The 12,991-nt window shown below is 42.1% G+C and overlaps 1 protein-coding gene across 1 annotated transcript in view; it reads right to left on the bottom strand.

Moving 5' to 3' along the window:
* CFAP91 (cilia and flagella associated protein 91) overlaps nucleotides 1-12,991 on the bottom strand; it is a 241,352-nt gene that overhangs the window by 108,884 nt on the left and 119,477 nt on the right. The window lies entirely within an intron of this gene.

The following is a 12,991-nucleotide window of genomic DNA, read 5'->3' as shown; positions in this document are numbered from 1 at the left end:
CGCAAGCCGTCTTTGTGGGTCCAAAATAATGAATCCGGCTTCTTCCAATCATGGGCGTTGCATCAGGTCAAGATTCCCCCGGGGGGGAAGTCGTGATTGGAGGAAGCCGGATTAGTCATTTTTGACGTCTGCAGAGGCTTCCGACGGCCGTGGGAATCGCTGGAGCGGCTGCCAGAATGAAAAGGTAAGTTTTTGAAGAAAAAGAGTGAAATGTTAATTTTGATGAATTAAAGTGCCCTTGTTTTTAATAGGTTTATTAAAAACCGGGCACTAATTCATAAAAATTGACCTTCACTTTAATTCATTAGAGCATTTAATGTTTTCATTACTGAGCCTAGATAACTCTCTGTTTAAGCCCCGCAAAGGGGTTAAGCACATGGGTTAATTCCGGTTTGGGAGCTGCAAGACATGAAACTCTTCAGCAGTCCCTAATCAGCAGCTGCAAGGTTTGCCGCTCTCAAGCAGGATTTTATCCATGTGTCTTAAAGGGACAGTAAAGTCAAAATTAAACTTGCACATTTTGTCTTACATAATTCAGATAGAGCACACCATTTTTAAACAACTTTCCAGTTTACTTCTATTATCAAAATTGCTTTATTCTCTTGGTATCCTTTGCTAAAGGAGCCACAATGCACTGCTGAAAGCTAGCTGAACACACCAGGTGAGCAAATGGCAAGATGCATATATATATATACACAGGGAGTGCAGAATTATTAGGCAAATGAGTATTTTGACCACATCATCCTCTTTATGCATGTTGTCTTACTCCAAGCTGTATAGGCTCGAAAGCCTACTACCAATTAAGCATATTAGGTGATGTGCATCTCTGTAATGATAAGGGGTGTGGTCTAATGACATCAACACCCTATATCAGGTGTGCATAATTATTAGGCAACTTCCTTTCCTTTGGCAAAATGGGTCAAAAGAAGGACTTGACAGGCTCAGAAAAGTCAAAAATAGTGAGATATCTTGCAGAGGGATGCAGCACTCTTAAAATTGCAAAGCTTCTGAAGCGTGATCATCGAACAATCAAGCGTTTCATTCAAAATAGTCAACAGGGTCACAAGAAGCTTGTGGAAAAACCAAGGCGCAAAATAACTGCCCATGAACTGAGAAAAGGCAAGCGTGCAGCTGCCAAGATGCCACTTGCCACCAGTTTGGCCATATTTCAGAGCTGCAACATCACTGGAGTGCCCAAAAGCACAAGGTGTGCAATACTCAGAGACATGGCCAAGGTAAGAAAGGCTGAAAGAGGACCACCACTGAACAAGACACACAAGCTGAAACGTCAAGACTGGGCCAAGAAATATCTCAAGACTGATTTTTCTAAGGTTTTATGGACTGATGAAATGAGAGTGAGACTTGATGGGCCAGATGGATGGGCCCGTGGCTGGATTGGTAAAGGGCAGAGAGCTCCAGTCCGACTCAGACGCCAGCAAGGTGGAGGTGGAGTACTGGTTTGGGCTGGTATCATCAAAGATGAGCTTGTGGGGCCTTTTCGGGTTGAGGATGGAGTCAACTCAACTCCCAGTCCTACTGCCAGTTTCTGGAAGACACCTTCTTCAAGCAGTGGTACAGGAAGAAGTCTGCATCCTTCAAGAAAAACATGATTTTCATGCAGGACAATGCTCCATCACACGCGTCCAAGTACTCCACAGCGTGGCTGGCAAGAAAGGGTATAAAAGAAGAAAATCTAATGACATGGCCTCCTTGTTCACCTGATCTGAACCCCATTGAGAACCTGTGGTCCATCATCAAATGTGAGATTTACAAGGAGGGAAAACAGTACACCTCTCTGAACAGTGTCTGGGAGGCTGTGGTTGCTGCTGCACGCAATGTTGATGGTGAACAGATCAAAACACTGACAGAATCCATGGATGGCAGGCTTTTGAGTGTCCTTGCAAAGAAAGGTGGCTATATTGGTCACTGATTTGTTTTTGTTTTGTTTTTGAATGTCAGAAAAGTATATTTGTGAATGTTGAGATGTTATATTGGTTTCACTGGTAAAAATAAATAATTGAAATGGGTATATATTTGTTTTTTGTTAAGTTGCCTAATAATTATGCACAGTAATAGTCACCTGCACACACAGATATCCCCCTAAAATAACTATAACTAAAAACAAACTAAAAACTACTTCCAAAACTATTCAGCTTTGATATTAATGAGTTTTTTGGGTTAATTGAGAACATGGTTGTTGTTCAATAATAAAATTAATCCTCAAAAATACAACTTGCCTAATAATTCTGCACTCCATGTATATATATAGCCACCAATCATCAGCTAGCTCCCTGTATTGCAGTGCTGCTCCTGAGAATACCTAGGTATGCTTTTCAATAAATGATACCAAGAGAAGGAAGCAACATAGATAATAGATATAAATTAGAAAGACGTGTAAATTTGCATGTTTTATCTGAATCATGAAAGTTTAACTTTGATGTCATAATCCCTTTAAGCTCCAATGTAATCAATGGAGCCGCCTCTACATCAAAACCCTTCACTGCATTGGGTATAGAATAAGTTCCAATATGAGGGATTCCTGCATTACAAAAAGCCTGACAAGAATACGGACCCTTAGCTGATATTGTCACCATCCCCAAGAGTACACATGCCGAGGACTAAATAACCCTTCACAGCTTTGTTATAGAATAAGTTCCAATATGAGGGATTCCTGCATTACAAAAAGACTGGCAAGGATACGGAGCAGCAGCTGATACTGTCACCATCCCCAAGAGTACACATGCCGAAGACTAAATAACCCTTCTGTGACGAAACCAATCTCGCCACTGTACATTGGAGGGCCTGTTATGGAACATTCTTTGGGCTGGAGGTACATGAGCTTAAGGATACCCAGAGACTGCATGGAAATATGGAATTTTATATGCTGGACACCCCATGTACTTTCATAACTCTGTCTTATGCCTATGTCACCCTGTATCCATAAATACAGGATGGGTACAGGGTGTGAGTGCCCCTTGTGGGAGCAATTGTGACTCTATAAGCCAAGTGGGCATAAAAGACTTTATAGCTAATAAGAAATGTTCCTATATTCTGTAATAAGATGTATTCTATGTATGTTTAAGATCTGATTGTGTCTCAGGAGTCTGTCTAGGTAAACTGATTGTGTTTTGTGTGATTATGTTAACTAGACTGCCCAACATCAGATTGTCTGAGTACTTAATATGTTAATCTGTTTTACCTGTGAATAGACAATTCTTAGAGGTTTGATGCATTGTTCATATGTTTGCTTTACTGTTTAACCAATGCCCTCTGTAACCTGAAGCCAGGGTTATATTCAACCCCCCCATCTGGGGTCAAAACCTGTATAAATACTAGGCATTCAGCCTTTAATAAATATATTCTGTTTTAAACCTGAAATGTGGAGCTTGGTCTCATGTTTGCAGGGAAACTGATCAAGGTTGTGAAGTGCTGATTCTGTATGCAGGACATTGTTCATCTGGTATTAACCCTTGGTACACTGTTGGTACCTTAACATTGGTGGCAAGCGACGGGATTGTTCCCACAGCCAGAAGGACAGCTACAGGAGACACCATTCCCTGGATTTACAAGTTGGGGGCAACGCATGTCCCAGTACAGCGACCCTAAAAGCAACAGAATGGAACCAGCAGTTTTATACGAGGAGGAGGACCTGGATGGCCGGGATGCATTAAGGAAAGGCATCTGGTACCAGGCCCTGGATAATGTGCAATACCAGCAGGGTAAGAGTCTCCCCAGTGAAGAGCAGCGGTTGCAGAAGCAAGTGGCCCTGCGGATGCCCTTCCTGGGAGAGCAGCCCCTGGAAGAATGGGTGAAGGAACTAGAGCACCGGGTATGGCAGGAGCTATGGCTGGAGGATGCCTACCAGGCGCTCTGGTGGTATATGGCACAGTGTATGCCCTGGACAGCTGAGCATGACAGGCCAGAGGGAGAGGAGTTTGATGGTCCTGGCTTGTTGTGGGAGTCCTTTGCAGAGCCTGACTTTGGGAGCCCTGCGCAGACCAGACTTCAGGACATTTTCTATGAGAGGGAGGCTGGGCATGACTGGGCTGACCCCCATGAGGTAGAGCAAGACCTGGCTCACTTGGCAGCCCTGGAGTGGGAACTGGAGCAGGACTACAGAGATCTCTTTCACTACATTGGGAGGGCTCAGCAGGACAGCAAGGTGGGAGACCCAGATCCAGACCCATTCAGCTGGGAGGATGTTGTGGAGATTTGCTGGGAAGGACCCCAGGTGGCCGGGGGAGATGGGACCGAGGTCTCTCCACCGGTCCTGCAGGGAATTGGGAGCCCAGACTCCATTCCCCAGTGGCAGGCTGAGTTACAGGGGGCAGAGACAGTTGGTCCTGTCCCCCAGCAGCAGAGTGATATACAGGGAATTGGGAGCCCAGACTCCATTCCCCAGCGGCAGCTTAACGCATCAGGGGGAGACAGTAAGCCCCACAACTGTGCAGATGGGACCGTGGTCTCTGCCCTTACAGCACAGGGGGTAGGGACAGCTGGTCCTGTCCCCCAGCAACAGGGCTGTTTAGCCAAAGGGGAGATGATCGGTCTCCCCCTCCAGCAGCACAGCTATGTATCCAAAGGGGAGACAATCGGTCTCCCCCTCCAGCAACCAGGCTCCCACCAGGCTACTTCCAAGGTAGTGCTGGCACCCGGGCAGAGTACAGCTGGTCTCTGCCCACCTCGCAACCCACCAATTCAGCGTACCAGTCCCCCACACAGCTGTGGTGAGGCACCTGGACATGGACAAGTTTTCCCCGTACTCAGGTGTAGTAACCATTTATTGTGGGTGGGCTGTACTACTAATTGTGTTTTATGGGTGGGTTGCTGGACTAACCAGGGCACTGACCGGCAGGAGATCAGATACCCTGTTAGTCTGTTTGGAAAAGGGGAGAGATGTGACCAATCTCGCCACTGTACATTGGAGGGCCTGTTATGGAACATTCTTTGGGCTGGAGGTACATGAGCTTAAGGATACCCAGAGACTGCATGGAAATATGGAATTTTATATGCTGGACACCCCATGTACTTTCATAACTCTGTCTTATGTCTATGTCACCCTGTATCCATAAATACAGGATGGGTACAGGGTGTGAGTGCCCCTTGTGGGAGCAATTGTGACTCTATAAGCCAAGTGGGCATAAAAGACTTTATAGCTAATAAGAACTGTTCCTATATTCTGTAATAAGATGTATTCTATGTATGTTTAAGATCTGATTGTGTCTCAGGAGTCTGTCTAGGTAAACTGATTGTGTTTTGTGTGATTATGTTAACTAGACTGCCCAACATCAGATTGTCTGAGTACTTAATATGTTAATCTGTTTTAACTGTGAATAGACAATTCTTAGAGGTTTGATGCATTGTTCATATGTTTGCTTTACTGTTTAACCAATGCCCTCTGTAACCTGAAGCCAGGGTTATATTCAACCCCCCCATCTGGGGTCAAAACCTGTATAAATACTAGGCATTCAGCCTTTAATAAATATATTCTGTTTTAAACCTGAAATGTGGAGCTTGGTCTCATGTTTGCAGGGAAACTGATCGAGGTTGTGAAGTGCTGATTCTGTATGCAGGACATTGTTCATCTGGTAGTAACCCTTGGTACACTGTTGGTACCGTAACACCTTCACTGCTTTGCCAGTATGTGTTTGTGCTTACATCCTATCGTGTATTAAGAGGAGGTGGTGTAAAGTTTGGAGATACCCGACTTAACCTATGATAGATATACTTTGAGATCTCTACTTAAAGGGACATTATACACTCATTTTTTCTTTGCATAAATGTTTTGTAGATAATCTATTTATATAGCCCATAAAGTTTTTTTTTTTAATTAATGTATAGTTTTGCTTATTTTTAAATAACATTGCTCTGATTTTCAGACTCCTAACCAAGCCCCAAAGTTTTATGTGAATACGCACGACTACCTACTCCAGCTTGCTCCTGTTTGTGTAAAGGGTCTTTTCATATGCAAAAGAAGGGGGAGGGGGGAGTGTCTTATTTGCCACTTGCAGTGGGCTTTCCAACTACCTTTTCAACAGAGGTAAACTGACAGCTTCTAAGTAAGTTTTTAAACAATTTTATACTGAATTTTTATAGCAGTATCTGTGCATATTATTCTTTATAGTAGTGTCTATTACATGCAGTTATATGAAAATTAGTGTATACTGTCCCTTTAAGGACTGTTATTACCTTTTTCAATCACAGAGATTAAGAAGAACTCTTGTGGTCTATTACAGGACACTGTTTGCATCCATTATATCTTTTTCGTGACCTTGGTAGCATCTTATATTTTCTACGGATGCCTAGGGTTATTTTTGTTTTTTCTGTATGGCTGGTTGTGACTGTTTTGAGTGAGTGGAGAGTGAATATGGCATGGAATTAATGACCTTACATATATGTTTGACATTTTGAAAATAAATTTCATATGGGATATTCTAGTGTGCTGAGACTTTGTTTATATTAATTTTGGTAGACGTGGCAATACCTCTCGTGCACCCATATTAATTATGATTTGATCTTATTTATTTGTTCTGTGTAGTACTGCGGTCACTCTATTCGTTTTTTTTATTAAAAAAAACAAAATAAAAAAACTCTTTATAAAACAGTCCCATCTAGCAATAAAGAAAACATAAATTATGCTTACCAGATAATTTTCTGTATGAGGAGAGTCCACGGCTTCATTCCTTACTTGTGGGAAATATAGAACCTGGCCACCAGAAGGAGCCAAAGGCTTAAATACTCCCCCACTTCCCTCATACCCCAGTCATTCTGCCAAGGGAACAAGGAACAGTAGGAGAAATATCAGGGTATAAATGGTGCCAGAAGAACAAATCAAAATTTAGGTCCGCCCTTCAGAGAATACTGGCGGGGGCCGTGGTCTCTCCTCATACAGAAGGAAATTAAATTATCTGGTAAGCATAATTTATGTTTTCCTTCTTAATATGAGGAGAGTCCACGGCTTCATTCCTTACTTGTGGGAAACATATACCCAAGCTCCAGAGGACACTGAATGAACGGGAGGGCAAAAGAAACGCGGACCCTATTCTGAGGGCACCACAACCTGCAAAACCTTTCTCCCAAAAGCTGCTTCAGCCGAAGCAAAAACATCAAACTTGTAAAATTTAGAAAAAGGTATGTAAGGAGGACCAGGTAGCCGCCCTACAAATATGATCCATAGAGGCCACATTTTTGAAAGCCCAAGAGGAAGCCACTTCTCTAGTTGAATGAGCCTTAATCCTCTGAGGAGGCTTATGTCCCGCTGTCTCATAAGCAAAGCAAATAATGCTCCTCAACCAAAAAGATAAGGAAGTGGACAAGGCCTTCTGCCCCCTACTCTTCCCAGAATAGACAACAAACAATGAAGAAGTCGGTCTAAACTCCTTCATAGCCTGAAGATAGAACTTCAAGGCCCGAACCACATCCAAATTATGAAGTAACCGTTCCTTCGAAGAAGAAAGATTAGGACACAAGGAGGGAACCACAATCTCCTGATTAATGTTACGATCTGAAACGACCTTAGGAACAAAACCTAACCCAGTAGGAAGAACAGCCTTATCAACATGAAATACTAGGTAAGGAGGCTCACGGTGCAAAGCAGCTATTTCAGAGACTCTGCATGCTGAAGCAATAGCCAGTAGAAAAAGAACATTCCAAGACAGTAACTTAATGTCAACTACATGCATAGGCTCAAACGGACAAGATTAAAACTCTAAGGAGGAGCGCTAGATCTAAACACAGGCCTGATTCTAGCCAGAGCCTGAAAAAAAGACTGAACATCTGGAAGCTCAGCAAACCTCTTGTGCACTAAAACAGATAGGGCCGAAATCTGTCCCTTAAAGGGACATGAAACCCAAAAATGTTCTTTCATGATTTAGGTAGAACATACAATTTTAAACAACTTTCCAATTTACTTCTATTATCTAATCTGTTTCATTCTCTTAGTATCATTTGTTGAAGGAGCAGCAATGCACTAATGGTTTCTAACTGAAAACATGGATGAACCAATCACAATCGATATATATATATATATATGCAGTCACCAATCAACAGCTAGAACCTAGGTTCTCTGCTGCCCCTGAGCTTGCCTAGATAAACCTTTCAGCAAAGGATAACAAGAGAAGGAAGCAAATTAAATAATAGAAGTAAATTGGAAATTGTTTAAAATTGTATGCTCTGTCTAAATCATAAAAGAAAAATGTTGGATTTCATGTCCCATGAAGGGAGCAAGCAGAAAGGCCCTTCTCCAGACCATCCTGGAGAAAGGAAAGAATCCTGGAAACCCTGACCTTATGCCAGGGGAATCCACGTTCTTCACACCAGAATAAGTAGGTCCTCCACAGCTTATGATAGATGTGACGAGTAACCGGCTTACGAGCTTGAATGAGAGTATCAATAACTCTCTCAGAGAAACCTCTCTTGGCTAAAACTAAGCGTTCAATCTCCACGCAGTCAGCCTCAGAGAATCTAGATTTTTGATGAACAAAATGACCTTGTTCCAGCAGATCCCTGCGACAAGGTAACCTCCATGGAGGAGAAGATGACATCCCCACTAGATCCGCGAACCACATCCTTTGTGGCCACGATGGAGCAATCTGTATCACTGATGCCCGCTCCTGCTTGATGCGGGCCACTACTCAAGGAAGGAGAGGTAATGGCGGAAAAAGGTATATTAGACTGAACCTCCAAGGCACCACTAATGCATCTATTAGCTTCACCTGTGGATCCCTGGATCGTGACCCATACCTGGGTAGCTTGGTATTGAGACAGGACAGCATGAGATCTATCTCCGAAGTCCCCCACCTGCTGCATATCTCTGCAAACACCGCAGGATATGCAGCAGGTGGGGGACTTCGGAGATAGATCTCATGCTGTCCTGTCTCAATACCAAGCTACCCAGGTATGGGTCACGATCCAGGGATCCACAGGTGAAGCTAATAGATGCATTAGTGGTGCCTTGGAGGTTCAGTCTAATATACCTTTTTCCGCCATTACCTCTCCTTCCTTGAGTAGTGGCCCGCATCAAGCAGGAGCGGGCATCAGTGATACAGATTGCTCCATCGTGGCCACAAAGGATGTGGTTCGCGGATCTAGTGGGGATGTCATCTTCTCCTCCATGGAGGTTACCTTGTCGCAGGGATCTGCTGGAACAAGGTCATTTTGTTCATCAAAAATCTAGATTCTCTGAGGCTGACTGCGTGGAGATTGAACGCTTAGTTTTAGCCAAGAGAGGTTTCTCTGAGAGAGTTATTGATACTCTCATTCAAGCTCGTAAGCCGGTTACTCGTCACATCTATCATAAGCTGTGGAGGACCTACTTATTCTGGTGTGAAGAACGTGGATTCCCCTGACACCGCAGGATGTAGAGACCATTCCCGTGGATGAAAGGATTGTCTGCTGAGAAAATTCACTTCCCAGTTTTCCACACCCGGAATGTGGATCGCTGACAGCAAACAGTTGTGGGTCTCATTGCTAGGGAGCTCCTCATTCCTCCCTGGTGGTTGAGGTGATATTGTCTGATTTAAATTCGATAAACAGGGACGAACCCAGACGGGGCCAAGCTTTCAGAGCATTGAAGATTGCTCAAAGTTCCAGAATGTTGATCGTAAAAACAGCTCTCCTCCCGAGACCACAGGCCCTGAGCCTTCTTGGCTCCCCAAACTGCTCCCCATCTTGAGAGACTCGCATCTGTAGTCACAATCTCCCAGGGTGGCCTTTAAAAGGAATGATTGCTGTTTCACTGTCTCAGCATGCACAGCTGTAACGGTCTGAGACGGAACCTGGCAAAGGGAATTATGTCCATGCTGGACACCATGAGACCAATCACCTCCATACACTGCGCCACAGAGAGCCGTGAGGAGGTCCAGAGGGCAAGAAATGCAGAAACCAGCTTGCAGCGTCAACACTGATCTCCAGACTCTAAAATTTGTCAATGCTCTCACTGAGAGACTGAGAAGACTACTTAAAACTCCAGTCCCATTTCGAAGGGTAGATACTCTTCATAAGAATCTTCTGACACTTCTCTACCAACCTCCTGTGACGAAAAGGCAAAGAATGACTGGGATATGAGGGAAGTGGTGGAGGTATTTAATCCTTTGGCTGGGGTGTCTTTGCCTCCTCCTGGTGGCCAGGTTCTGTATTTCCCAGAAGGAATGAAGCCGTGGACACTCCTCATATTAAGAAGGAAAACTACCTTGTCAGCTGTGAAATAGCGAGACAGGACCATGAGACAAGATACTTTACAGGTAAAGTCTTAATGAATTCCATATGCTGAGCTGTAGGTGATATATTCTGACTCTCCTCTGAGAAAATGCCTAGAAGGCATGAAACGCATCAGTGACGTAAGTAAGTTCTATTTGTACGTGCACTTCTCTGTCCTGTAAGTGTTTCTGATTTTAACTAATTGAATATTGTACTTCCTTATCAGTGCGTTCTACGTGCCAGCTTATATAGTGACTGTACACATTATGGCACTTTACATGAATACTAACGAATACAACATCATTTTTTTAATTTATGGATTGTTTGGCATTACCTGCTTTTTCTGGGCGATGTAGCCTGTGTAAAGCAGATGTACGATTTTAAGCTACAGGGACAGCAGAAAATGTTTCCGTTTAACACTAATTACCCATGTTTGTTACAGTTATGGGAGTTTCATTTTCAATATAAGTAAATGTGTTTTCTAAGTGTTATAGATGTAATTACTGTTTTTCCACATTGCTAGCAGTTGCCGTTTGACGTACAACATATTATGTATTGAGCACCTTGCACAGCTGCTAAGGACACTGGGTAAAATACAGTTGATGCTCAATTAATTTCAGACAAGAACCCGTCAGCAACCTTATGAGAATCAATTAATCTAAGCCAAAGGGTGTCAGTTTTTATGCCATTACCCCTTTATAGCACTTATTTATTCTAACATAAAAAATCTCTCATTGCTATGTCCTTCTAAAAGGACCCATTCTATAAAATTTGCTGGTCTATGCGTGGTTTTCAACGCCAACACTCGCAGGGGCAGCCCCTCATGGAATTCTATAAAAGATGGGTTTGTCCCTGTGAGTGGTGAGATGTCTCCCATACAAACAGTGAGAGCTCTTTGTTAGGTAGAAGTTTGCAATTGGAGGGTGAGATACATAGGGAGGAACCAGCATTTTTTTAAACTTGAATATTAAGACTAATACAAAATAAATTATGCTGTTTGTATGCATAATTTTTCATTTGAAAGTAATTAAGAGTTTTGAGAATTATGATCAAAACTCTCCACTTTTAAATTTTAGAGTAAAAACAGTGAGATCTGTAGTGCAAAAAGGTTTATAGAATTACGCTGTGATTTGGGAGAAATCTTTCATACACGCCCATGGAGGGCCTATGTTCAACCCATTTTACAAAAGAACAACAATTACGCTTTGTATTTTGTACTTATTAGTACAAATTTCTATGTGTTTTTTGCACATCTAGCGTAACGTAATATGAAGTTATAGTTTAAGCACACGCTCAGACTATACGTTTTTAGTGTCAGTAATAGCATGAGGTAAAGTAACATGAAGTTATAGTTTAAGCACAAGCTCAGACTATACGTTTTTAGTGGCAGTAATAGCATGAGGTAACGTAACATGAAGTTATAGTTTAAGCACACGCTCAGACTATACGTTTTTAGTGGCAGTAATAGCATGAGGTAACGTAACATGAAGTTATAGTTTAAGCACACGCTCAGACTATACGTTTTTAGTGGCAGTAATAGCATGAGGTAACGTAACATGAAGTTATAGTTTAAGCACATGCTCAAACTATACATTTTTAGTGGCAGTAATAGCATGAGGTAACGTAACAAAGTTATATTTAAGAACACACTCAGACTATACGTTTTTAGTGGCAGTAATAGCATGAGGTAAAGTAACATGAAGTTATAGTTTAAGCACAAGCTCAGACTATACATTTTTAGTGGCAGTAATAGCATGAGGTAACGTAACATGAAGTTATAGTTTAAGCACACGCTCAGACTATACGTTTTTAGTGGCAGTAATAGCATGAGGTAACGTAACAAAGTTATATTTAAGCACACGCTCAGACTATACGTTTTTAGTGGCAGTAATAGCATGAGGTAACGTAACATGAAGTTATAGTTTAAGCACACGCTCAGACTATACGTTTTTAGTGGCAGTAATAGCATGAGGTAACGTAACATGAAGTTATAGTTTAAGCACACGCTCAGACTATACGTTTTTAGTGGCAGTAATAGCATGAGGTAACGTAACATGAAGTTATAGTTTAAGCACATGCTCAAACTATACATTTTTAGTGGCAGTAATAGCATGAGGTAACGTAACAAAGTTATATTTAAGAACACACTCAGACTATACGTTTTTAGTGGCAGTAATAGCATGAGGTAACATAACATGAAGTTATAGTTTAAGCACATGCTCAGACTATACATTTTTAGTGGCAGTAATAGCATGAGGTAAAGTAACATGAAGTTATAGTTTAAGCACATGCTCAGACTATACGTTTTTAGTGGCAGTAATAGCATGAGGTAACGTAACATGAAGTTATAGTTTAAGCACACGCTCAGACTATATGTTTTTAGTGGCAGTAATAGCATGAGGTAACGTAACATGAAGTTATAGTTTAAGCACACGCTCAGACTATACGTTTTTAGTGGCAGTAATAGCATGAGGTAACGTAACATGAAGTTATAGTTTAAGCACACGCTCAGACTATACCTTTTAGTGGCAGTAATAGCATGAGGTAACGTAACATGAAGTTATAGTTTAAGCACATGCTCAAACTATACATTTTTAGTGGCAGTAATAGCATGAGGTAACGTAACAAAGTTATATTTAAGAACACACTCAGACTATACGTTTTTAGTGGCAGTAATAGCATGAGGTAACGTAACATGAAGTTATAGTTTAAGCACAAGCTCAGACTATACATTTTTAGTGGCAGTAATAGCATGAGGTAACGTAACATGAAGTTATAGTTTAAGCACACGCTC

This window comes from Bombina bombina, chromosome 3, assembly GCF_027579735.1.
Source record: "Bombina bombina isolate aBomBom1 chromosome 3, aBomBom1.pri, whole genome shotgun sequence".
NCBI classification, from domain to species: Eukaryota; Metazoa; Chordata; class Amphibia; order Anura; family Bombinatoridae; genus Bombina; species Bombina bombina.
This window is presented reverse-complemented; position numbering and strand designations above follow the sequence as displayed.